The 27,964-nt window shown below is 48.7% G+C and overlaps 1 long non-coding RNA gene across 1 annotated transcript; it reads left to right on the top strand.

Annotated features, from left to right (window-relative positions):
• LOC129150887 (uncharacterized) lies at nt 1-21,488 on the top strand. Its single transcript, XR_008557670.1, has 4 exons — nt 1-117; nt 5,874-6,029; nt 20,065-20,246; nt 21,249-21,488. It is a non-coding gene; the product is annotated as an uncharacterized LOC129150887 (long non-coding RNA).
• Nucleotides 21,489-27,964: the final 6,476 nt, after the last annotated feature.

Here is a 27,964-nt window from a genome sequence, read left to right as displayed (position 1 = left end):
TCTGGCTTCATCTCAGGTTTGCTGCTTCTAGTCCACAGTGAGATGGGAAATCAGCCAAAAATCTGGAATCTGGCATCAAATGAAAGCAAACCCCTTCATGTGGAGTTGGAGGCTCTGGTATGGATACATTCATTGCAAGGCTTTGTGGCATTCCGGCTGCTCTGAGGTTTCGGGTGAGGGGGAAGGGGCGGGCGGGAGGGGACAGGGGAAGTACACATTTGCTTTCTGATTCTGTATGGTTCTGGATAGATGAGGTTTCCTGATGTTCCTGTTGGTTGAGACTTTTACTCTTAACAAGATTTTCACACGAAAGGATGGCACAGCATGGGCCAGGGCACGAGGGTTGAAGTGCCTTATTACTTAGCAAAGTTCTTCGGTTTCCTTCAGAGCAGGAACAGTGACCCACTGCAGTGTTCCGAACCTCAGGCTGACCTTTCACATGTTTTTCTTCCTTTCTAAAATAGCCCCTTTATTTCCAACCTCTAATGGCATATGCTGGCTTGCAAGGGGAGGGGGAAAGCAGGCACGCGTGTGTCAGAGGGAGCGGTTTACTTAAGGCAGATGTGGAATCAATTTGGGCCAATGTGAGCTGCCAGCTACTGAACTTTGCTGCGAAGCAAATGTGGCCTGGAATACGGCGGGGCCACTTAAGCCTCATAAACGAGATGCTAGACGGTTGGGTAAACATGTGGAGGGCACGCAGCTTGCCGCCCTGGCTGAACTGAGTGAAAATCCAAAGGGGCACACTCCTCTGAGAAGCACAAATGAAGACAATTGTGTATAGGAAAAACATTACCGGTGTGTGGTTCTGAAATGACTAGGAAAATGGCAGCTCTGGTGATTGATCTTACAGAATAAGCAAAATCTGCCTTCTAAAATGGCTATTTTTTATTTTTATTCGTGCTCCCGCTCGATGTAGACTCACATTACAGACATCAAATAGCCAAGCACAAAACTATTATTCGGTTTTTTAATCAAGAGAGCAGGATGTGGTTTATTTTGCAGGTCCCTGCCTTTGAAAGTTCAGTCTGAGGCTTTGGGGAACAAGCGAGGTGGCGGGTGGAGAACCCCAGAGGGGTCACTCCTGTTTCTTCACTAACTAAACACGTGATGCCTCGCTCCTTGATGGCTCCCCATTAACTTTGCATCAGCTCCTGCCAAACACCTTGGTTTCTAGTGGTGATGAGAGTAATAGCAGCGACTGAGTGTCAGAGAACTTGGTACACCCAGTCCCTGGGGCCCTGGCCTCCTGGATGTGTTTCCAGTAAAGGGAAGGGAAGACAAGGGATGACAGTTGCTTCTCTGGTCTCTAGAATGCCTAACACATTTACACAAACACTGTAGGTGGCATGGGCTGACATGTGTCCCCTCAAAATTCATATGTTGAAATCCTAACTCCCAGAACCCCAGAATGTGACTATTTGGAGACAGGATCTTTAGGGAGATGATTAAGATAAAGTGAGGACGTTAGGGTGGGCCCTAAGCCAATGTGACTAGTGTCCTAAGAAGAGGAGATTAAGACATAGACCCACGTGGAGGGAAGACCATGTGGAGACACAGGGAGAAGACAGCCATCTATAAGCCAAGGCGAGAGGCCTCCTCGGAAGAAACTAACCCATGTGGATAACCTTGATCGTGGGCTTCTAGCCTCCAGAACTGTGAGAAAATAAATTTCTGTTGTTTAAGCCACCCAGTGGGTGGTACTTAGTTATGGCGGCCCTAGCAACTAATACAGTAATGACAGAGTAAACATCTACTGGATATTGTTGTCTCATCTCTTGTGAATGTTTCTTTAAAGCAACATCTCTTTGTCCTATTGGATCAGTGTTCACCCTGCCAGCCTTCCCATATTGCTCACCCACTTGACCCTGCATTTTAGCCCAACTAATCCACTCATGACCCTCAAAATACCTTTAGTGCCCTCCTGTCCCTCTCCATCCTTCTGCCCACCTCAGTCCTGTGGAATACCTCCCTTTCTTCTCTTCACCTACCTAAACACTACTGTTATTTGTTCCTACCTTCAAGGCTTCCCTGACCTTGCCTTTGAGGGGATCACTTTCCCCTTTGGCCTGGTTCACACCACTCACTGGCATCAGGTGGCATGGCTACCATGGGTTGCGATTTTATTGCTAGCTAGCAGATGGCAACCTTCAGCTCAGGCTAAAATCCTTGCCTCTCTCTTTTGCTCACACCTGACAGTCAGTCTGACAGGAAACTAATGGGCTCTGCCACCACCAGACTCTGACCCTTTCCCATCCCCTCCACTGTTACCACCATGTCTAAGCCCCTGTCTGCTCTTGCCTGGGTTATGAAGACAACCTCAACAGAACTTGGCTTCCATCCTTGTCACTGTGGTAGGCAGAATTCTAAGATGGTCCTGTATGCTCCCCTCTCCTGAGGTGGGACTTATAAATATGAGGGGTGTGGTGTCACCCCCATGACTAGTTTACTGATCTGTTGACTTTGATGGATATCTTTGTTGGTCCTTACCTAATCAGGTGAGCCCTTCAAAGGGACTGAGTCCTCCCTAAAGAAAGAGGTTTGAAGTGTAAAGAGAGAATTCTCCGTCTGGCTTTGAAGAAGCATCCGTGTTGTTAATTGTCTGTGGAGAGAACCACATGGCAAGGACTTGTATGGCTTTAAAGATCTCAGAACCATCCCAGCCAAAAGCTGGAGAGAAAATGGGATCTCAGTCCTGCAACCACAAGGATCTGCTCAGGCACAATGGCCTTCTCACTACTCCAGGAGTGCATCGGGCCAGCTCATGTTTCCACCTCAAGGAGTCTGTCCTATCCACCTGGAATTCTCTCCCACCAGATTTCCCTATAGCTCCTGCTACCACCTCGTTCAGGTGTTTTGTTTGTTTGTTTTTTGTTTGTTTGTTTGTTTTTTTGAAGAGGCTCACCTCATCTCTACATTGAACAATGCAACCTCTCCATACTGAACCCAGCACTCCCAATGCCCTTTACCCTCCTTTAGCTCTGTGTAGTTTACATGTTTATTGTATTATTCTGTAACACAATGTATAATTCATTTATTTTTCATGCATATTATGTTTCCTTCTCCTGTTGGAATATACACTCCACAAAAGCAGGGATCCCTGTCCCTTTTGTTCATTGACATCAGTAATCAATACTTGTTGAATGAATGGATAGTTGTGGCTTTTCACAGTGAGATGCTTTCTGTTTAGTCTCTCTGGAAAAGCTGTAATGTCCCACTGATATTCCCTCCACCTGTCTTAGAGGTCACCTACAGATAGTTCCCAAAAAGCAGATGCATCCTGGGCCTCTGACTGTGCTCATGGGGCAGTATAAATTGCCAAGGAGCAGCCCCCAACCAGCGAGGGATGGGAGTTGGTGAAGAAACTGCCCAGCTTTCTTGCCCCTTCATGGTACTGAGCCCTGGTGTGCATAGCAGCAATCCACTCATTAACACCCCTTAACTGGCTTTATTGTTTTCCCTGTTCTACTTCCTCCTTCTCATATCACCTTCCAAATAAATGATAGGGACCTTGTTTCAGGGTCTGCTTTTAGACTAAAGGAACCTAGACTAAATGAGTCTTCTGGTTTGAAGTATTATGGTTTTATGTTTTTAAGTCACATTCTTAAAAACAAGCTTTGGAATTGACCAGCAGATGAAACCTCAAGTATTTACCCCCTCGGAAGAGCGCAGGATTTACACCCTAAGGATATCAAAACCAGAGGACTATAGAGAGCTTTTAGCCCAGTGGGTCCTAAGACTTCTTGGAGCTGGTTAGGGATGAAGTTCCATCAAAGAGAGAATGGAGATATAAGAACTGCTCTCGATATTCTGATAGCCTGAGAGAAATCATTCATTTACTAATAACAAAACCATGTGGGATTAATGTAACAATTGCTCTTGGGGGCTGAAGGCATCTCTCATTCTTTTCTTTTTTTAAAAAATGAAGTTGAATATTTTCTTTTTGTTGTTGTTGTTAATCCTCACCCAAGGAAACTTTTCCATTGATTTTTTTAAAGAAAGTGGAAGGGAAGAAGGGAGAGAGAGAGAGAGAGAGAGAGAGAGAGAGAGAGAGAGAGGAAGAGAGGGAGAGAAAGAGACACATTGAACCTGCAACCCAGGTACATGCCCTTGCCTGGGAATCTAACCCATGACCTTCAGTGTGCAGGCCAACACTGTAACCATTGAGCCACAGCAGTCAGGTCAGCATCTCATTCTTATGGCATACTAGAGGCCTAGTGCATGAGATTCATGCATGGGTAGGGTCCCTAGTGGCTGCTGGCCACCGCCTCCCTTCCCTGGCCTGCCAGCCACTGACCAGGGCCTTCCTTCCTTCCGTGCCACCCCCTGGTGGTCAGCGCATGTCATAGTGAGCGATCAAATTCCCAGTCGGTCGAACTCCTGAGGGGACACTTTGCATATTAGGCTTTTATATATATAGATTATTCTGATCAAAAGCTATTACAGTTATGGAACTATGATTAATTTTTACAAAGAGGGGAGACACCTTATTAATTCATCAAGGGCATTAGTGTTTGAAGGAATCTTTCTAAGTAGAGGGTTTGGGTATAAGCACAGTTGGAAACCACTCAACTAATTCAATCCCCTCATTCTACACAGAAAGCATCTGAGGCCAGAGAAGGCCAGGGACTTGGCTAAGGCCACTCAGCTGGGGGTCGAGGGCCAGGGCAGAACGTGGGCCTTTAGCTTCCCAGTTCCACAGTCTGGTCACTTCACACAGGAAGGGAATGGCCTGCACTGGAAAATCTGGAATTGATGTTTCATCTGGAGAATATTTTGATAGAGCCAAAATTTTCCTTAAAACGCACAGTGAGTGAATTTTACCCATTAGGAGATAAATTAGCAGTAATGACAAACTGCTGAATATTTGCAACATCAAATGAGCTTCTCTGTGTGAAACAGCTGTATGCCATATGAAAGAATAGTACTAAAAACATTCACTCATTCTGGAGGCAGTGTGATGTAATTACATGCCTGGCATGGTACCTGGCGCATAGTAGGCTCTTCGTGTCTAACTCCTTGACCTTGAACAAGTGACATGACCCCCTCCAGGCCTCTTTCTCCTAATGTATAAAATGTGGGGAGGGGGAGTTCATGAATTTCAAGTGGGGAGACCTGGTTTCAAGTCTTTTTTTAAATCCTCACCCGAGGCTATTTTTCCATTGATTTTTAGAGTGGAAGAGAGAGGGAAAGACAGAGAAATATCAATGTGAGAGAAACACATCGATTGGTTGCCTCTTGCACATGTCTTGACCAGGGCCTAGAGTTGGGGAAGAGCCTGCAACCAAGGTGCATGCCCTTGACTGGAATCGAACCCGGGACCCTTCAGTCTGCAGGCCAACGCTCTATCTACTGAGCAAAACCAGCTAGGGCAGTGGTCAGCAAACTCATTAGTCAACAGAGCCAAATATCAACAGTACAACGATTAAAATTTCTTTTGAGAGCCAAATTTTTTAAACTTAAACTTCTTCTAACGCCACTTCTTCAAAATAGACTCGCCCAGGCCATGGTATTTTGTGGAAGAGCCACACTCAAGGGGCCAAAGAGCCGCATGTGGCTCGTGAGCCGCAGTTTGCTGACCACGGAGCTAAGGCATCAAGTCTTAACTTTGTCATGAGATTCTGGGTAAGTCACTCCAGCCCTCTGAGTCTCAGTTTCCATGTCTGTAAACAGAGAATTGATTATAAGCTAAAATGCCTTTTAGTTCAAAAATTCTGAGTCTGATGGCCTAGATGTTTCCACACATCCCTTTCCCTTTTCCAGCTCTCACAATCTCTGATTTTATTGGATTTGTAATTGATTTGTTTCTGAGATTGATTTTTTTTAACCTAAGTGAAAAGAAAATGACACCTTCCCCACCTTCCTTTTGGCAGTTGGGCTAATCCCAAGCAAGCAGCTCCAGAGATCAACAAAGAAGTGTCAAGTAGACAAATAGAGATGAGGCCAACCACAGCAGGGGGTGTTCCAAAGCCTGTTTCCTTCAGCCAAAGGTGATCCTGGGGCAATTACTCTTCTTCGTGTGACAGCAGGTAGGTGCTGACAAACCCAGGAAAGGTTATGAGCAAGAGGGCTGTTCAAGTATGGATTTCCTCAAAGCCTGTGCTTAGATTTCTTTTGAAGAGAGCATACTGCGGCAGGGGTGTCTTCTTCCTGACCAATATCTTCCTAGAACTCTTAGCAGGATGTCATGTCACCACCCCAACCTGATTTCTCTCAAGGAGGGTGTTCCCAGGGCAGAAACTGGGAACACAGATTTTTGAAAAAATGCCACATACAGTAAATCCTGCTTTGGAATTTCATTCTTGATCTGGTTTGCAATATTTCTCTCTCTCTCTCTCTCTCTCTCTCTCTCTCTCTCTCTCTCTCTCTCTCTGTGTGTGTGTGTGTGTGTGAGTATGGTAGAACTTTTAGGCCCTGGCTGGTGTGGCTCAGTTGGTTGGAACATTGTCCTGTGCACTGAAGGGCCACAGATTGGATTCCCAGTCAGAGCACATACCCAGGTTGTGGGTTCAATCCCCGGTCCAGTCGGGGTGTGTATGGGAGGCAACTGATCAGTGTTTCTCTCTTTCCCTCTCCCTTCCTCTCTCTGAAGTTAAAAAACAAACGAACAAACAAAGAACTTTTGGAAGTTGTGTGCCCAAAGACCAGGCTCCTTGGGCAGCCATGTTCTTATTTTGTTGCTGTTGTTTTTGTTGTTTAGGGTCAAGTACTTATTTTTGTTGCTGTTGTTTAGGACGGCCATGTACTGACACCAGCGGTGCCACAGCTGGAGAATAATTTTAAGAACTCCCCTCTCAGACTTGCTTTCCGAGTTGAAGAGACAATCTTTGAAATTTCCTTAATGGTAGAGAAACGAGGTGTTTTAGGAGTGAATCTGAGTTTTAAAAATAGTCTTAAGTCACTCAGAGGTAGACTTGAATAAGGTCAGTTCTCCAGCTCTTTAAAACCAGGCAGAAGAATTCTGCCTGACAAATGGGGAAGGAATGAGCAAATTAGAACATCATCATTTTGTAACTCCTAGGGAAATAGTTGATCCAGGCAATGATCATTAACGGATGAACTCATTAGGTGAAAGATTGGTGGCGAACTTGACCATGGAGGGATCAGGCTGTCACTACCTGTACCAGTGATCAATCTCAGTGTCACCAAAAGTAGGACATTGTGGGTCTCCCCATGTGCAGCTCACAGTCCTACCAGCAGGTGTCCCTCCACAAAGGCCAGCCGTGCCCTGCCCTGAGAGCTAACTTCCATTCCCAGGAATCATGGAGGGACAGCAAAATGGCTTACATGACACGACAAGGGAGCAAAGACACAAATTCACAAAGTGGGCCATTTTACAGGACAACTGACTTGACTTCTGCGAATGAGTGGAGTGAAATAAAGACGGCGGTGGGATTATTCAGGATTGAAAGAGAATGAAAAAAAAAAATGAAAAGAGAATGAAGAAACACAGCAACCAAGTGTCATATATGGATCTTTTTTAAAAAACTGTCTATAGAAGGGACACTTTGGAGGCAATGGGGGAAATTTTCTATGGACTAGGCATAAGACAAGAGCAGAGAATTCGTATTAACTTTGTTAGTGCAATCATAGCTTTGTGGTTATGTGAAAACAGTGCTGGCACGTCTCCTGCTGTGCAGGGAAGAATGTAGGGGTGAAATGACCAGAGAGATGCTGGAATGCATCAGCCAAGCACAAAAGGCAAAGAGAAGTTTTAAATAAAAATAAAGTAAATGCCACAGAAGCTTGATAATCACTGCATCTGGGTGATGGTATATGGTTCTCTGTTGTACTAGTGTCCTATTTATTTTTAAATTCTCATCTGAGGATATGTTTTCATTGATTTTACAGAGAGAGAGAGGGAGAGAGAGAGAGAGGAACATCAATGTGAAAGAGCAACATCGATTAGTTACCTCCCGTAAGTATCCCAACCCTGGATTGAACCCACAACCTTAGTATGTGCCCTGACTGGGAATTGAACCCACAACCTTTCAGTGTATGGGATGATGCTCCAACCAACTGAGCCACCTAGACAGGGCTAGTGTCCCCATTTTTGTTTGAAATTTTAAAAGCAAACAGTTGGTGGGGGGTATGTGGGGGGAAGTGGTGGTGACTTTAAAAGCTGGTTATTCTGAAGGCGGGTGCCAGGCCACAGGCTCTCTATGTCCCTTTCAGGTCAGGTAGCAAATATATTTTTCTACAAGGGAAAGAGGAGAAGAAAAGGAGGGGGGAGGGGGAGAAGAAGGGAGCTCACCTAATATTTGGGGCTGTAATGATCTCCAGGACATATTTTTGGTGACAAAGCAAGAAACAGAATAATGGGCTTAGAATGCTACCTTTTGGGTAAAAACGAAAGGGGGTGGGGGAGAAACCTACTTTCCCCTGGAAGGACACAGAAGAAACCAGTGGTTGCTTGAGAGCAGCGATTTTCAACCTTGTGCCATGAGCATTCTTAAAACATGTAACACCTGACTATTTAGTCAGGGGCACTGACCTGTTTTCCCTCAGATTGTCAAATAAAAACAAATGACAACAGCCAACGCAACAATAGCCGTCCCATGTGAATGAATCAAAATTATATCTTTTTTTTTTTTTTTGTCATATCAGGTGAAAAGGGTTGAAAAAATTGCTGCCTTAGAGGAAAGGAACTTGTGGCTGAACAGGGTTAAAGGGAAATTCACTGGTACACCACTTACCCTTTTGTATTTTTTGAATTTTGGACAGTATGCCTGTGTTCCTATGTTAAAATTACAATTTTAAAGAAAAACACCCAAACAGAGCCATGCATTTATTCCTCTATTTTAAGCAGGGTGTTCGTAGTCCAAAGCAGGCCTTAAGCCTTGAAGGATTTTAGATTTGGGCGATTTCCCCCTCGTTTATACTCTTTCTTTGGGAACTACCTCCCATAGACCTATGTGGGTGGGACTCATTGTCCCAATATGTATGAGACTCTGTTCCTTAACCTGTGGGTTTGAATGTGGCATAGTAGATAGATATTAAGAGCAAGGACTCCTAAATTAGACTGCCTGGGTTCAAATCCAAGTGCCGCTATTCAGAGTTGTGTGGTTCTAGGCAAGTTACTTATCCTCTCCGTTTCTTTATTGGAAAATAACACCATCTATAGCAAAGGGTTATCATAAGGATTATATTTGTCAATATAGGAATTTATTGACAAGGATTTAAAATGGTGCCTGGCACCTAGTGGTTACTATTATTGGGGTAGGGCTGGGGGATAGTCCTGCTCAGCTGATCCTTTCTAATTGGAAAGAAGGTTTGTTTAAGGGGAAGCTGAAAAAGGTTAATGAAGACAAAGATGCCATTTTCTGAGGCTTGGGTGGAGTTGAGGGAATCAGTAAAGGATGATGAAGCCCTCAGGGACCAGCCACAGCAGGATGACACAGGGGCAGGGGGAGGAAGTGGAGTTAGTGGGATCTGATGAGCTCCATAGGGAGAAAAGCCACCTCCCAGGTGCTGTGCTGCAGGGAGAGGAAGCAGCTGCTATCAAACCAAAGCTCCGCAGGGAGAGATTGGGGGTAACAGCACCCTCTCTCCCTCCCTCTCCTCCAACTTCCTCACTTCCTGCTGGTAACTTCCAGTTCCCTCTGGTGATTTCCTGGTGCTCCCTTTGCACTGAAGTCAAAGGGCAGAGGAACCAGCAGACTCTAGGTCCCAGAAGGATAGAGTATGGATCTGGAAGGGTAAGTGCAGAATTAACCGCACACACACCCCCTTCCCACAAAGACAGGTCTTACTGAGGAATCCAGGGCAACATCCTGAAAGCAGTACATGCTCCCTGAGCCACACCAACTGGGAGGGGGAGATGTAGCAGTTGAGGCTTACCCACAATTCCACGTGCTTCCTATGGTCAGCTTCAGGCCAATGGACTGGGAGCAGAGATGACAAGCAATTAGGAGCCGGTGACATGGGACTTTGGAGGCTACAGTTTCAAGACAGTGCAGCTTCAAATGCTTTATTGGGGTAAGCCTCTGAGATTCGGGGATGTACCTGTTACAGCACTGAGCCTATCACGTCCTGACTAATTCAGGCTGTGACTAGGCCTGGAGGTGCCCTCGCCAGTGGAGAAAAAGTCCCAGCAGAGACTTGGAAATATGTTGGAAATAGTTTAAAACAAAAACATCGCCCCACTCACCTTCATCCCTGGAGGCAGTTGGAAGTTGACTCTGTTTCCTAAGGATCTGAACTGTGTTGTCTGAGTGAATGGAACCCAAAAAGTAGATGTTGGGGGCAGAGAGTGTGGGGACTAGACTGGAAGTGCTATGGGGGAGGTGAAGCGGGGTCTGAGGCAGCAGGGAGGGAGGAGGAAAGACAGAGGGCGTTTCCACAGTATCCTGGCTAAGGCTCTACTTAGAAATGATGCATTTCAGCCAGTGGATAATTTTTTTTCTTTTAAGGAGTGGAGGCGCTGAGGTAAGCATTATACCCTTTGAAGATCTGTTTCTGTTGTAAACATCAAAGGGTAAGGAGGGTCCCTTTCTGAAATTTAAATGTAAGGTTTTGCCTCTCAATGCCTTGCTTGTGTTTTAAATTGATGCCTAGAACATCACAGGATTCAGGAAGGAAGCAGAAGCTCAGATGTGGAGCTGGGCCCAGAGGGAGCAGGCCCTGGGGCAGGTCCCAGGGTGAGAGCCCGCCCTGCACCCAGGCCGAGGCATAGGCTTGAGGATAGCTTGGGTCCTTGTCAGGTTAGAGCCCCTGGGGTCCAGGGACTCAGGAGTGGAGCTCCCACCCTGCCCTGGAAACAACAAGAGAAATTGGGGCCCAGAGATGGAAGCCAGTCAGCAGAGACCTGCCAACTCAGTCAGTCTTGGCTTAGACCTGGGGACTGACCTTGAGGCTACAACCTTGGGGCTATCACCTTGGGTGGGGACCTCACAGGACCGGGCATGGGCAATGGGAAATGACAAGGTGGAGAAAGCCAGGCGAGGCTGAGAGAAGGCACCCAGGCCAGGAAAACTGTCAACTGAGTGTGAGAGCTGGACTCTACCGTCTCTGGGAGAGTGGGTGGCTAGGAAGGCCCAGTCCCTAACTCGGACACCGCAGTCACTGCTTGCCTCAGTCCTTACAGCTTTTCATTTACTATTCTCACTGCTAACTGTCTCACTCTTTTCTAATGTCTCAGTTCAAGTCCTTGAAGAGGGAATCTGATGGCTCAGCTCACCATTTTTGCCCTTGGGTAGTGCTGAGGGAGCTGGGGCAGGAAGGTGCCAGAAGGTTTTAACGGCCAACCTGGAGGAGAAGACTGTGGAAGTTTAGCTTCTCCCCATTCTCTTACATAGACAATTGATGTTTTTGCAATTTTATTTTATTTTAAAATATATCTTTTTTATTAATTTCAGAGAGGAAGGGAGAGGGAAATAGAAACATCAATGATGAGAGAATCATTGATTGGCTGCCTCTTGCACTCCTCCTCTAGGTCCCCTACTGGGGATGGAGCCTGCAACTGGGCATGTGCCCAGACTGGGAAATGAACCGTGACCTCCTGGTTCATAGGTTGACGCTCAGTCACTGAGCCACACTGGCCAGGCTTTGCAATTTTATTTTAAATGTAACTTCCACTTCTTCCCAATCAGAAGTTCTGAAGCCTCCATGGTTTGTACAAATTAAGACAGGGCCGCCTAGGAACTAGCCCCTCAGCCAGGCTGTGGGCAGGCCCTTCCCTGGGAGAAGGCTGTGTGTATGAGGCCAATAATGTACGTGTCAGGGTTAGTACTTCAAGCTTTCTGTGAAAAAGAAATTATTTTTAATGTTTACAAAAACGCTTGGAAACTACTGAAAGCACAAAGGAAGAGAATAAAAGTGCAAAGAAAGATAATCACTCCTTGCATTCAGGGCCTTTCCTTGTGTGTGTGTGTGTGTGTGTGTGTGTGTCTACATTTAGAGGGAAATATTTCTTCCCCATAATAAGAGAATTGCCCTACATATGCTGCTTTTTATAACCTGCTTTTTCCACCTTATCACTGCACATTTTTATGTGCCATTAAATATGCTTCTGCGGCCTCTTTTTAGTGTCGCCCCAGCTTCAGGCTCGGCTTCCTGCCCTGCTTAGCTACCTTCTCAGCCCCTCCCTCCCCAGGACACTCAGCTGGGAAAGGTACCCATGTAGGTAAATCTAATGAGCTCCTCCAGGCCCCCGCTGCAAGATTTCAGCTAATCCTACGTGACAGCTGCCTTGTGGGGCCTGGGCTGGCCCCTGCGGAGCTTCCCCAGTGGCCCCGGACTCTCCCGGGAAATCAGTCAGCTCTCTACAGCTTCCTCACTCCCCACATGCTATCTGCAAAGCGGACTCCAGTCACCGTGAGCTCAAATCATCCCAAAATTGGAGCTGGAAGCTCCCTTAGGAGGCTGCTCCAGTCCCTCCTAGTTAGAAAGGGGGAACCAGGCCAGGAGAAGGGATGTTATAGCCCACACCGGGCCAGGGAGTGCGTGGCAAGGTGGGGACTCAAGTTGGTGTCCCTCTGGCCATGCCCAGTCTCTTCTTACCGCCACCTGCAGGGTGAGGTCTCCCTGGTGTTCCTGAGCCCCAGCCCCAGGATCGGCCTTGGGGATGTGGCTGCCTGTCAGCCTCCTGGATCAAGTCCGGGTTCACATCCCGGGGTGTGGCTCTCTGCCCTGGTCCTGCCTCGGGCTGAGTAAACATTCCAGCAACAGGCCTTCCTGTCTCCTGGCCGAGCTGCTGAAGTGTCTGGGCTCTGGGGGAGACAGCAGCTTTGCAGACGCGCTGAGCCACAGAGCCTCCTCCCAGCCTCAGACTCTCAGTCATAGAGTGGAGCGAGCAGATTGCAGGGTTGGAGCAGCCCCAAGAGTCGGGACACCCCTGCCCTTCCAGCTGCACTGTCAGGCAGGGATGCCCTCAGGGTCCCACCCCGGGAGTCTCTGGTTTCCAGGGGAACCCGGAGGAGGCTGTGCCCTTTCGTGATTAGAGGAGTCGCAGCCCAGAGGGTGCCTTGGGGATGGTTCTTCCAGCCAAAAGCCAGCTCGCTCAGTGTGAAGTGGGAGGAGATGATCCCAGCTCCCCATCTGCCGTTCTTAGGGTCTTAGGCTCCGAGCCTGAATGCAGTCCCCCCCCCCCCCCCCGCCACCCCACTCCCATGTATGTGAGCAGTATGAATGGAATTGCAAGGCCTTATTCCCCTCTTTGCTGAGCCTGAGCCCCAGGCTCGGGTCCGGCTGACCCCTGCTCAGTCTGGCAGCTGCCATGTGTTTCCTGCCCGCCCAGGGTTCTGCTTCAGAGCCTCAGGCCGCTTTTACTGCATGTCTAGCTGGTGTCTTTCTTCCCGGGGAACCACTGGTGCGGTGTGAGCCTTCTCCAAGCCCCAATCCCTCTGCTCTTTTCTGCATCTTAAAGCACACGCTGCCTCATTTCATCTTCAATCCACTTGCTTCTGCAGAATTTCTTACGTGACACGCAGGACCCAAAATCCTTGTTGGCCATCAGGTTTGCTGAGAACTAACTCAGTTTCCTTATCTTCTTAGAGACAAGAGAAGCAAGACAATGACTGACCCCGGGGTAGTGGCAAGTGGGCCAACTCTCCAGGTTAACACACAGTAACAGATCGTGCCTGGCTTCCATGATGAGCCAGAGCAAAGCCTGATGCCCACGAATCCTTCAGTGGCGCATGCCTTCTGTCAGGGAGCCTCGGCTAACTCTCATACCGCCCCCTCCAGGCGAGGAAACCAGGATTTTCACTCTACAGTCTTCATGGTTTTATAAAGGCCCTGTGACTCCACTCTGCAGAGACAGGATCCATTTTCACCACTGCAAACTGGGGGTGGGGGTGAAGGTGGGGGTAGGGAGGTTGTGGGGGGGGGGGGAGTGAGGCCTCTGAAGGAGGGAAAATGCCCTTCTTGGTGGGCATGGTGCCTGGCACACCTGGTGCAGGGCAGAGGCACAGTTCTGAGCTTGGCTGCCAAGCAGGGAGAGTGGGAGGGAAGGGTGGAGACCAAGGGATGGGAAGAGAAGGTGCAAATGAGAGCCGAGAAGGTGTGCACCAGGCAACCAAGCCCCAAACTGGTGCATGTGGTGGCGAACTGGGCCAGAGGGAGGCCCGGGCTCTGCGGAGGGCGGCCTGCCTAGCTCTGCTATGCACGAAGGCCAGAGGCCAGCCGTGCCAATTTTCCAGGCAGGGCCAGCTACACAATTTGCGGAGCCCAGTGCAAAATGAAGTTGCAGGGCCCCTTGTTCAAAAGTGATTAGGAATTTCAAGACTGAAACTGCAGAGCATTAAACCAAGTGTGGGGCCCCGGGCGAGTGCACAGGGGCCACCCCAATTCCAGTGCCGGCATGGGTGTTCGGAGATTAAACACAAACTGGGGGATGGGCATGATAGGATACAGCCAAGGGATGGAATTTGCCTCAATAACAGCTAATTAACGAGCACCTGCTATACCAGGCTCTCTTCCAAGTCCCTTGTTTATTCAATCATATGGCAGCTATAGGGTGTATGTACCACCACCACCACCACCATCATCATCTCCCCCAAATGAGGAAGCTGAGGCACTGAGCGTTTAAGCAACACGTAACCACTGTGATGGTTAATGAACTGACAGGTTAAGTCATTTTGCTCAGAGGCCTAGAGGTCTAAGGGGAGAGGTAGGATTTGAATGCAGGCCCAGGGCCCAGGACCTAACCATCTGATAGCACTACCTCACCTGTCTCCAAACATAGAGCACATCTCAGCAAAGGGAAGCTCCTTACAAGGGACCATCTTGTTATAGCACAGACTGTTCTGTGAGAGGTATGCAGACAGGCATGGGCCGGAGACGGCGTTGCTGGGGACTTGGGTGAAATAACAACAATGCTAATAAGAGTTTCTACTCTCTCAGTAGCTGTGATGAGTGAGGCACTTTATAAGCTGCTTTAAATCCCAGGATGGTAGCACCTGGTCCCCATTATACAGAGAAGGAGATTAGCTAAGGTCTCAGAGCTTGGAGCTGGCCTTCCCCAGAGTCAAAGAGGTGGGACTCGAACCCAGATCCATCTGCCTCCAAAGCCCTTGCATCCAACAGTCATACATTATGATCTGACTTTGAAGGTTCCTCCCACTCCCTAGACACTCCCATTCTAAATCTCCAGGGGGGATGATGCTGTACCCGCCCATGCGATTGCATTTCAGCCCGTGTTGATATTTTTACCGAGAGCTCAGAGATGGCAGGGGGCCTCCGGAATCGTGCCCATCCTAAATCAGTCCTCTGGAATGTTGGCCCAAACCGTGGCCGGATCCTGATTCTTTCTCCCTCGTATTTTACCACCAGGGTTTCACCGAAGTGCTGGCGGAGGCCTGAGCTTTAGATTCCATCTGTATTTGGATGGGCGGCTTCGTGAGTGCTGCCAAGTGTCCAGAAAAGCATGTGCACTCTCACTGTCTCCGAGCCAGGAAGACTGGGGCAGCCCCTGTGTTCAGACTAAACCCCAAGAAGCCACTTGGAAGTCATAGGGCTAAACCCATAGGCTGAAAGGGCTCTGGTTTAGGACTAAACTAGGGCCTTCTCCAGTTTTATCTCTCCGCTTCCAAACCCACCCCCAGGGATCTGATCATCTGACCCCAGAACTGCAGGCATCAGCAGACCCCCAAAGATCTGATCGTAAAACACACAGCTCTTTGGTCCCAGCTTGATCCTCAGCTCTTCCGGAGATACATGTCACCTGTATTAGTTGCCTGTGGTCGCTGGAACAAAGCACAACCAACTGGGTGGCTTAAAGCAACAGAAATTTATTATTGCCTCGTGTGCTAGAGGCCAGAAGCCCAAAATCAAGCTGTCCACGGGGCCATGCTCTCTCCGAAGGCTCTGGTATGGAATCTGTTCCATGGCCTCCTCTTGGCTTCTAGGTGCTCCTTTGCTTGTAGACACATCACTTCAGTCTGTCTTGTGGTCACACGGGGTTCATCCTGTTTGTCTCTCTGTCTGTATGTCCCTCCTCTTCCAATACGAACACCAGTCACACTGGATTAGGGCCCATACTAATTGACTATGACCTCACTTAACTTAATTACATCTGCAAAGACCCTATTCCCAAATAAGGTCACATATACAGGTGACAGGGTTAGCACTTCAGCATATCTTTTTGGGAGACAGAATTCAACCCTCAACACCCCCCAGAGCTCAGCAATGTGCATACTGCTGGGGACACTTAGGTGCCATTTCCTGTGTGGCCAGCTTTGTTAATCATGAGATCCTCACCTCCATGCTATGAAGTTGGTTCTACCAACATCCCCATTTTACAGATGAGTAAATAGAAGACCAAGAGGTTAAAGCACCTTGCCAAAAGTCACACACAACTCCCAACAGCCTATCTAAGATCTACACCTGTGACACTAACAGCGCCCTTCTCAGCATGCAGTGAGCAGGGGAAAAGGAAGTCTGGGCCCTTGTGTCAAGAGCTTTGGGCCTGTTGGGACCCAGGCATGCTGAAACAGCCGGACAATTCTACAAAAGGGCGCTCTGGCTCTGTGCTGGACACCTGGCTTCAGACTCCTTCCTTCACATCAGCTGGGAGGATCCATACCAAGACTTGTGCTGATCCCTCAGAAGCCCCACACACATGCGTTATCGTCGCCCACTCACCTGGCCATTGCTTTCACAGGTCTTTGCTTCAATGGCACCGTAATAGAGAGAGCTGCTCTGATCACAATTTCTAAACAAATGCCATCCACCCTACCATCCACTTTATCTCTTGACCTGAATCTCTAACTACCTGGCAAATTGATTTAGTTGGTATCCTATCTGCTGTAGGATGTGAACTCTGAGGGTAGCAAGGCCTTTGTCGCTTCTGTTCCCTGTTGCAACCCCACTGCCTACAACAGTGCCTGCTACATAGTAGATACTCAATAATACTTGTCAACTGACTAAATGCATAGGTTAATGTGAAGTCGCATTGGAGCTGATTGGAGTGGAGGAAGAAGAGTTTTCCCACTAGAACCCAAGCTCTGTGACAGCAGGAAACCATTTGACTGATCGCTATATTCCCTGTGCCTGACACACACAAGGTCCTCAATCAACATGACGGACAGAGACCACGCTGTCCCCAGCTCTGGGAAGTGGGCAGCCCAGGGAGGCATGGTTGGACTTGACCTGGACCTTCAAGGATTTGGGAAGGTGGGGAAACGAAGAGGAGTCTTCCAGCCCAGGAGGCAGAGAGGATGGTCTGTGTGAGCAGGCGGGGTGGCAGGGAGCAAGGCCTGTGTGCAAAGTCCGGACACCTGGCTGATTCGAACAAGGCCGGTGGTGAACCTAGAGACGCACAACAGTTGAGTCTGATTACGAATGGCTTACATGCCGGGGAAGTGAAACGGTATTTTCTTCAACCGTAGACATCAGGGATTACACTAATGCATCCTTTGAAGAGTGGAATGATGAGAGTTATTGAGTTTATCTTGTTCTCCCGACCCCCTCCAGTATCACCAATGATCTCAGGCTCCACCAAGGCCAGGGCACGTCTTGAAATAACTTCTTTGCAGACAATTAAACCACATCCGATTTTGTAAGTCTGAATGTGTCAGAGGATCCTGTTACCTCCATCCCTGGGCCTGGAGGCCAACATTTTCTCATCAAACCTAACGGGCTTGTAAGCGGAGCCGGCATCGGGGTCCTGGCTCCCAGTGGCTGACCAGCTTTTGTCTGACTCTCAGGGGTGCTGGGTTTCAGGAGAGAGATGCGAGGGATTCCTTTAATGCAGGTCAACACCTTTCATTTCATTTCAGAAGGAAGCCGCCTAAGACTCTCACTGCCCCGGGAGGAGCGACATACTGGTTTAAATTAATACTAACCTGCAAAGGACTAAGCACAGACCTTTGGTCCCTGGAGGGCAGGTTTTAAAAAGCAATGAGAGGAAAGGCAGTATGGGAAAGAGAATGGACCTTGCACCAGCCCATTCCGCGCACTACCCGAAGGACTTTGAACAAGTTAATTAACTTCTCATCTGTAATAACACGAGAGCCCTGCTTCAGCCACACAGCTGCCTGCAGCGCCCTCGCTGTGCCAGTGCCCACCCCCACCTCTGTGCCATTTCCCAGGGACCCTTGATCTGGAAAGTTCCTCTCCCCTTTTCCACCTGACTCTGTCTTACCTTGCTGATTCTCTGGGTGTTTTTTCAGGGCTGGGTGGCCAACTCTGCGTTCACATCATAAAATCAACTATTCACACACACACACACACACACACACACACACACACACACACACACGCACGCACACCAGGCAGGGAGGACGCAGAAGGCAGGGGCCATTTCTTATTCTCTCCTTCAGGTCATCATTAGGAATCTGCATCGTCTCTTCAAACATTGAGAATTATTTCTGCTAAAAATATTTTTCTGAAATGTGAAAATAAAGCAAGAAAATGACTGCACGCCTTTTCGGTGCCACACCCCAGCATCCAGGCTCACAAAACATTAATTAATTCTCTAGGAAAATGTGCCCGTGTTGGACTTTGCTGCTTACTGTTGAGCAGAAAGAACCAGACGCCGAGTGTTACATGTTAACGTGCAGGGTTTTATGCCCCATTGAGATGGAGGTGGTTTCTTCCTGGTAGAAAATATGACCTATGACTTTATTGCCACGCAGAACATTAACCAGCTCTGAATCTAACATAGAAATCTGCCTCTAACCTTCTTTCTTCTCTTGTTTCCTTTCCTTTCTCTTGCCTGTCTATAAATACCTCAATTATTCTATACATCAGCTTTTCCATCTCACTAGCTTCCTCATTATTTACTTAACGAGTTGAATAAGACTTTGATTTGTGTTCATTCTATCCTATATAATAAAGAGGTGATATGCAAATTAACCCTCATGCCTTCACAAGATGGCTGCCTACGACCAGGCCGGCAGTGGGGTTAGTGAGGGATGACCGAACGACTGAACAAGCAGGTTGCATAGGGTGACCAGGCCGGCAGGGGGGTTAGTGAGGGACGACCCAATGACTGAACAGCAGGCTGCATGGGGCAACCAGGCTGGAGTTGGGGGCTGTGAGGGGTGACCAGGCTGGCAGGGGAGGGCAGTTGGGGGCGACCTGGCTGGAAGCGGGGGGCAGTTAGGAGCAACCAGGCTGGCAGCGGGGGCAGTTGGGGCAATCAGGCAGGTAGGCAGGTGAGCTATTAGGAGCCAGCAGTCCAGGATTGTGAAAGGGATGTCCGACTGCCGGTTTAGGTCCGATCCCCATGATCAGGTCTAAACCTGCTGGCAGTTGGACATCCCCCAAGGGGTCCCAGATTGGAGAAGGTGCAGGCTGGGCTGAGGGGACCCTCCCACCCCCCGTGCACAAATTTTGTGCACCTAGTATTGTATAAAAGCTATGTTTTTAACTTTTAAAAAATTATATTTTGACACCTTGCAGGGATTTTGAGAGGCCAAAATAATAGAGAGGCTCAATTGTCAGGTTTCCTTAAAAGCTAAGTATTTTGTGCTAAACACTTTACATATCATCTTATTTAATTTTCATCACAACGTTACCAGTATATAAAACAAATCTTTATTTTAATGATGAGGAAACTAAGACTCAGAGAGACTCAGTAGTTGACAAAGCCAGGGACACACACTGTGTATGGGGAACTTTACCTGCCCTCTGGTCTAATCCCCATGATTAAACCTATGCCTGACACAGGTGTCATGAACCCCATCTTGTCAATTAGAAAACAGGTTTAGTTACTTGTCCACGGTAAAATCATTTGTACATGGCTGCTTTAGGATTAGAAACCCAACACTTACCTGTTACTCTCCACTTTTTCTTCAATGACCAAGTGATTTGGGTTACGAGACAGTCCATAATGTCTAGCACATTACAGAAAATGAGCTTCTGTTGAAAAGTTCGGGGGTAAGAAGGTACGCCCCATGAAACTGTATCCATTTCCCCCTTCTTCTGTAATAATCAATCCCACAATTTTTAGTGGGCCCTGACCATCCCAAAGAAAGATTCCCTTTTCCAATCTGCTTTGTAGCTGCATATAGCCACGCGATTAAATGGGAAGTAAGCAAAATTGTCATGCGGTTCTTTTAGGGGCCTTCCTCAGAAGATGGTTGATGAAGACCATTTTCTATGCCTCCCTCCTCTTAGCTTCCACTAACAGGGTGTAATGTCTGGAGCTCTAGCTATGACCTTGTGCCATGTCGATGAAACCTGGCCCTGAAGACTCAGAGGATTACCTGGATGAAGGCTGGGTTCCTGGAGACTTGGCTAAGCCTTGGACTTCTGACTTACCAGCTTTCATGTGACGAAGAGATCAACAGCTGTCTTATGTGAGTCAATGTTCTTTAAGCTCTCTATTGCTTGCGTCTATCAACAAAAGAAGAAGAATATTAATAAACTAGAGGCCTGGTGCACAAAATTTGTGCACGGGGGTGTGTGTGTGTGTGTGTGGGTGTGTGTGTGTGTATGTGTCCCTCAGCCCAGCTTGCACCCTCTCCAATCCAGGACTGCTGGCTCCCAACTGCTTGCCTGCCTGCCTGCCTGATTGCCCCTAACCGCTTCTGCCTGCCAGCCTGATCACCCCCTAACCACTCCCCTGCCAGCCTGATCAATGCCTTACTGCTCCCCTGCTGGCCCGATTGCCCCTAACTGCCCTCCCCTGCTGGCCTGGTCGCCCCCAACTGCCCTCCCCTGCAGGCCTGGTCCCTCCCAACTGCCCTCCCCTGCTGGCCTGGTCGCCCCCAACTGCCCTCCCCTGCAGGCCTGGTCCCTCCCAACTGCCCTCTCCTGCTGGCCTGATGGCCCACAACTGCCCTCCCCTGCCAGCCATCTTGTGGCAGCCATCTTGTGTCCACATGGGGGCTGTCATCTTGTGTGTTGGAGTGACGGTCTATTTGCATATTACCTCTTTATTATATGGGATGGAGCCACTTTCAAATGGAGCTGGAGCTGGCATGCCAGAGGAACTGCCTTGTATGGCTTATGCCTCAAACCTCTGGAATGTTAAAACAGGGCAATAGAACCTTTGGACTGGGTCTAAAGTAACATCGCATCTTAAAGAACTATTTGCAAAGATAACAAGAAAGCAGATGTTGTGCCTACTGGGCTGAAAATTTAAAACATTTTTTAGAACTTGTGTCATATATTACGTTATCTGTACCCATAGAACTGCCTTCCTTCCATTCATGTAATTATCTCCTTTCCCTTTTTCATAAATGCCCATTGTCTTTGTCTTCTAATTGAACACTATTTGGGCTTCTGTCTGAATCCGTGTGTTCTGAATAGGTAATCTTTGATCTCACACAAATGCTTGTTGCCTCTCACTTTGAAAGGCTTTTTATTTTTAGGTTCATACAACCAAGAGTAACCCTCATTGATAGAACACCAAGGGAGGGAGAGGGAGGCTCAGAGGCAAAGTTGACCTTCTTCACGGATGGACGTGCCCAAGGATGGGCTTGATAACATGATCCAACAGAGCCCTGGGCATCGGCCTGTGCACTGAAAGCTTGCTGGTTCAATTCCGGTAAGGGCACATGCCTGGGCCTCGCTCTCCTATCAATGTTTCTGTCTCTCTCCCTCTCCTTTCCTCTCTCTAAAAATCAATAAAATATATATTTTTAAAAGAATATGAGTTCAGAGACTCATAGTTTGTTGTTATTGTTGTTTTAATCCAACCAGAAGGGCCCTGGAAAGCCCAGCAGTTGGAGCTCTCAGGATACAGATGTGGACGGGGTTCTGCCAGCCATGGCTCGCCCTGACTTGTGTCACTGTCCCCTCTGCCAGGCCTGCCCTATCCCCCTCCCCCCCTACCCCGGTTCTATGGCATTATTAGGAGCCGTCTGCAAAGGCTCCACACAATCACCCACAGTCTCTCCCCTTCCTAGTGGAAAGAAATGGTGCATCACCAAACTGTAATGAGGAGATCTGTTCAGCGCAGGGTTCTCCGCCAGTGAGCCCGAGGAGGAAACACCGTCTGCTCTGCTCCTCCGGGCTTTGCCCCTTCGGCAGTTTAAGAATAAAACATGTCAGTCCTCAGCAGAGACCTGGCACGGGAGCCTCGGAGCTTGCTGAAGATTTAACATTCAGCGTTGCCTCTGGGGGAGGAGAAGGATTTGGTTCCCTGCAGATGTGGAGCAGGCTTGGGAGGCCCGGGGCTGCGTTATTTGGTGTGTGTGTGTGGTGGTGGGGGGGGGGGGGGGGGAGAATGGGAGGGGTAGGTCTTTGGGGTGCCTTGAATGAAGGCACCCACAGAATGTTCTCTGCCAAGACTGTGTTGGCCTCAGCTGCCAGGCAGGGGTCCACTCCTGGGGTCCGGCTGCCTCGGATAGTGTCCCGCCTTGGCTGTATCCTTGGTAATGTGTCCTGGACACAATGTCCACATGCCTCGGTTCCCCAACTGTAAAGTGGAAATTACCACCGTTCCTGTCTTAAAGGCTGTTATGAGACTAAATATAATGTTCCAAGGAAAGCTTTTAGACGCCTGGCACATAGTAAGTGCGTGAGAAATGTGGCTTGTTATTATTGGTATGAGTAACACAAGGGAGCAACACTTAGGGCTCTTCCTATGTGCAGGGCACTAAGTTCCCCACATATGTGTATCCTCACAGCTGCACGAGAACTACTATTACCTCTCCCCACCCCCATCCCTGCCACTGTTTTATTGATGAGGAAATCAAGGCACATTTGGGGCCCAAACCCAGGCTCCTGCTCTGCTGGAGGAAGGAGGTGTCTGCCTCCTCATGGCCTGCAGTGTCAGCATAGTCTCAGCTGTGCTTCCCCAGCACAGCTGGCTCCTGCCCGCCTCAGGCTTTGAAAACATGGCAGCCTCACCCAAGTGCCCATCAATAGATGAGTGGGTAAAAAAAGCAGTGGGACATCTATACAGTGGAATATTACTCAGCCATAAAAAGAATGACATTTTACCATGTGCAACAGCATGGATAGATCTAGAGGATATTACACTGAGTGAAATAAGTCAGTCAGAGAAAGACGAATACCATATGATTTCACTTTTATGTGGAATCGAAAGAACAAAATACACAAATAAACAAAATTGAAACAGATTCATAGACACAGAGAACAGGCTGATGGTTGCCTGAGGGGCACTGGGGGTTGAGGCACTGGATGAAAAGGTGAAGGGATTGAGAAGGACAGATTGATAGTTATAAAATAGACACAAGGATGTAAAGTACAGCATGGATTGTGAGAGGGCACAGGCCAGGCCGAGGGACCCGGTGCACAGATTCGTGCACTGGGCCTCTAGTATTGTAATAACTAAGAATGGTGCCAGGTGGGTACTGGAAATATCGAGGGGAGCCACTTTGTAAAGTATATGATTGTCTAACCACTATGCTGTACACCTGAAACTAATACAAAATAATACTGAATGCAAATGGTAATTGAAACAAAAAATAAAACGTCATTCTTCCCCAGATCCGCCTCAGCTGGCGAGTGTGGAGCCCTGGCTGCAGGCCTGGCCCTATTCAAAGCATCTCACAGGCATCATCTCATTTAACCTCTCAATCTGCTCGGGATGCCATAACACAGTACCATGGATGGGTGGCTTAAACCAGTGGTCTGCAAACTCACTAGTCAACAGAGCCAAATATCAACAGTACAACGATTGAAATTTCTTTTGAGAGCCAAATTTTTTAAACTTAAACTTCTTCTAACACCACTTCTTCAAAATAGACTTGCCCAGGCCGTGGTATTTTGTGGGAAGAGCCACACTCAAGGGGCCAAAGAGCCGCATGTGGCTCAAGAGCCGCAGTTTGCTGACCACGGGCTTAAACAGCAGACATTTATTTTCTCACTATTCTGGAGGCTGGAAGTCCAAGATCAAGGTGTTGGCAAGGTTGGTTTCTTCTGAGGCCTCTTTCCTTGGCTTGTAGATGGCCTCCTTCTCCCTGGTCTTCCCTCTGGGTGTGTCCCCTAATTTCCTCTCCTTATAAGGACACCTGTCTTATTGGATGAGGGCCCACCCCAATGACCTCGTTTTACCTTAATGACCTCTTTAAAGACCCCGTCTCTGAATATAGTCACATTTTGAGGTACTAGGGGTTAAGATTCATCAAAGATATGAATTTGGGGGGGGGGTGGGATACAACTCAGCCCATAACAGGTGGAAGCCATTATTTACCTCATTTTTCAGTTGAGGAAACTGAGGCATAGAGAGAATGAGTAACTCACCCAGATCCACAGCCAACAGAGGACAGAATTCGAGCCAGAATAACTTGACTCTGAAGCCAGAACAGGGAACCACTGCCCGCGCCCCACCACTGCCCCCGCAGAGGCAGGTCTCAAGCCATTGGCTTCTCTCTACGGCTGAAGAAATCAAGACTCAAGTGAAAGCTCTCTCCCAAGGCCACTCAGCTGACTGGAGGCTGAGCGAACACTCCCACCCAGGTGTTCGGGCTGAGCCCAACTTCCTTCTATTCCCTCCCTCCCCTCCCTAACTTAGCTCCTACCCCAGGAAAAGGGGATAGTAATGGGTCCTGAGAAGGTAGAGAAGAGTTTGGGAATCAGGAGCAACTTTGACTTTGGCGTTACAGTCAGGGAGATTAATGGAAGTGTGTTTTCCTCCAGCTCCTCTGGCACCTGCCTTTTATGAATGGCACCTGCCATGGCTCAGAACTGCTCCAGGCAAAGCTGGGAAGCAGGCAGCGCAGCTCACCTCCCTCCGAAATGTCCTCTCCCTGCTCCCTGCAGCCCCTCCCCTCACAACAGCAATAGCCGCCACAATAGTGCCAGCACATTTCGAAAGATTGTGGTGTGACAGGCACCCTCCTGGGTGTTTCTATGCATTAATTAATGTCATCCCCGCAACAACTCTATGGGGTAGAGGGTGGCCTTATTCTCATTCCTTATTTTATAGGAGGCAAGGGAACCTGGGAATTGTAGTTCCCTGTGATCCAGAAAGGAGCAGGGGAAGGGCCAAGGTAGACTGAGGACAAACTGGCAGTTCCTGGGCAGAATGCTGGTGTGCCAGAGACCTTGCTGTGGTGCATGGGTGCATGCACGTGTGTGCGTGTGTATGTGAGTGAGTGTGTCCCTATGAAATAATTAGGGGAGGTTGGATGAAACCCAGGCAGCTGGCTCCCAGCCTAAGCTCTGGTCCACATCTCCCCACTGTGGGGTAGATGGCTGACAGGAAGTCAATGGGTTAACTCTCCCCAATGTCTCCTCCCCCCACTCATTGCTCTTTCACCCAGGGCTTGAGGTGAGGGCTTGCTGCACCTACCCTGCTTGCAGGCCAGCACCCGGTTCCTCTCTCCAGTCAAGGTGGCCTAGGAAGCAGGACATGATGTGGCTTTCCAGCCTGAGCTCCCACCTCCTAGACTCATCTCCCACCCTGTCTGCCTCCAGCTCCACCTGTCTTCCTGCTCTTCTCTGAACAGGCCAAGCATATGACCTAGACATTGGACTCTTCTCCCGTCTAGTGTAGTTCTCTTCAGTCAGCTCATTGCATTCAGCGGAGCGAATGCTCTCAATGAACACTGGCTAAATGAGTGAATGAGCTGACTTTATTATATTCCAGCTCATTGGCGGTAAGTACATATAGAGACAGGCTGGGCCGTGCCATTGTGCTGGATCATTAGCCAGGACGCACTCTCCCTCTTTGGACTGCCCTGATGGCCCCAGTTCACTCGGGGGCTGTTCCTGGTTGCCAGCACGACACCAGAGCAAGGCTGTTTCACAACTGAGCCGCTCCTCAGCCTGCAGCTGCATCTAACAACCCTGCGGCCACAAACTCGTCTCAGCTGCAGAAAAGATGCTGTGAAATGGCCCGGATTGAGAAGCTGATGGGAAGGTCGAAGGCGCTTGTCATAACCCAGCCTAAAGTGGGAGACAAAATTCCCCCTAGCACCTTTGGCATATGGCTGATGTTGGAAATGCAGGGAAGGGAAGTCTCTCCCTCGTCTCCCTAAGCTTCCCTTTGCCTGGTCCAGAGGGCGGGGAGCTTGGGGAGAGGGAGGGACGAGGGAGTCACAGGAGCTGCTGTGTGACCGTGGCCTTAGGACGAGGCGAAACCCCTGGCTGAGTAACTGGGGATAGATGGCCAACATAGCAATCAAGTCTGTGATGGAAAAGACAAGAAAGTTCTATCTCTTCCCCCGGGAAGCCGAGTGTCAAAGTGGTTTTGATATTTGTGATTTCATTCGTGCCACACTCAGCGTCTGCCTCTCGTCTTTCTTCCTCAACTATTTCGGAACAACAAGAACAACACACCACTGTGGGCTCCCAAATCTTGCGCCCTAACTCAGTGTTCAAGTTTATTGTTATTCCTTCCTGTGGAATGACAATATTAGCTGATTATAAATACAGCAGGGCCCCTTTCCAGCAGTTGCAGCTGAAGATTCATTTTATTCGTGTTTCAGGACTGAGCCTAATTACAGTGTCCTCAGAAACAGAGGGTGGGACAGCTCAACCATCCACGCCCAGAATCCTGGTGAGGAAATCAGGGCTTAAAGAACCCCGAAACAGCCCCTCTCCCGGCTACAAGGAGAAAAGAAAATGGCTCAAAATGTTAAACGTAAACCAAAAACCATTTTTGAAATAGTTATTTAGTTAGTGGCAGTGGGGCGCGCTGGAAAGCAGAGAGAGATTTTCCTCCTAGGAAAAGCTCAGGTGGCCCCTGGACGATGCTGAAGATGAAATCTGGATGCCAAGTTTCCTGGGATGCTGTGCCTGCCGCGGTGGGTTTTACAAGCCCAGAACTCAGGAGCAACTGGCGAGGAGCCCCTTGGAGCTAGGGAATGGTCTGGCAGCTTTCGCGGGCTCCTACTGGCAGTGGGCTCAGGAGGTTTATTCCTTGAAGATCGGAAGGCAAAGTGATTTCCCAATATTTGCAAATTGGCAAGCTGTGAAGTTTTTGAAAAGGCAGGTGTGGGGCTGGAGAGACCAGAGCAGCGGGTGGCTTGAAATCCCGGCTCCGAGGTGCGCGCTGAGCCCGTGGTCCGTTTGAGCACTAGATGGCGCTAGCAGCCTTCCCGGGCTGCGCTGCTTCTACCAGCGCGGCCGCGTCCACGGAGCAGGCTCTCCCAGCGCGAGGTCCACGCAGAGGGGACTGTGAATGCAAGCCCTCAAGGGCTCCCCTTCGCTTCAGGAGCACACAGCGTGGATGTGTAAGGTGCTCGGTGCTGTGTCTAGCCCTGGAGGGCAGCACGTCTAAAGGTTAAGAACCACTGCTTTGCACTGCCATGTATTGCTTTCCAGTTGCTTCCTGCCCGGGGTGCGGGGTGGCGGGTTCCCTCATTGAGACAAAAAAATCTTATTTATCTCGTCACAGCACAGCCTACCCTCCAGTGTCTGTGTGTGGCGGACGCTGCTGGTTGTCCTCTATTACTTGTTTTCTCCTTCTCTAACCACCCTCGCCCCCGGCCCGGCCTTGACATGGGGGCTGTCAGACCTCACATAGCACATGGGAGTCAGCACCCCCAGCCTCGGGAGAGGCACTCAGAGGCTCAAATGGGGAGCTAGCCCACCTCCCACTTCTGAACGTCATATCTGTGGTGTGAATGCTGTGTCTGAAGTCAGACATTGTCCCCCAAACTTGGGAGGTGTCTCCGTGTACAGAGGGACATAAAGAATTACTTGGATGAGACCTCAAGTTCAGACAGTACTTATGTCCTGTTATCATTCTTGGTCAGTACCAGGACTTTCTATTTGTCTGTTTTCTCTTTTTTATCCTCATTCTCTACTCCATGTGCACTTGCCCTAAGTGATTCATAGTGTCCTTAAATTCAACGTATCCATGGGGGGAAAAGTATTATTGAACATGTATGCACATATGTACATGTGCATACATATATGTGTGTATGTATGTATATTGGTGCATTTGAATAGGAATGTGCTTAAAACACACACACACACACACACACACACACACACACCCCTAATCCAACATCAACACGAATTAGAAATCCAAGGCCATGGACAATAGGCAGTGAAACTCAATGTTTTCATCCCAGGCATCTTGACTCACAGCCAGTCCTTCCACCAAAGTAAGAATATATTTTTTGTTAATTAATTTTTTTAGAGAGAGAAA

Source organism: Eptesicus fuscus, chromosome 2 (genome assembly GCF_027574615.1).
Source record: "Eptesicus fuscus isolate TK198812 chromosome 2, DD_ASM_mEF_20220401, whole genome shotgun sequence".
Classification (NCBI taxonomy): Eukaryota; Metazoa; Chordata; class Mammalia; order Chiroptera; family Vespertilionidae; genus Eptesicus; species Eptesicus fuscus.
This window is presented reverse-complemented; position numbering and strand designations above follow the sequence as displayed.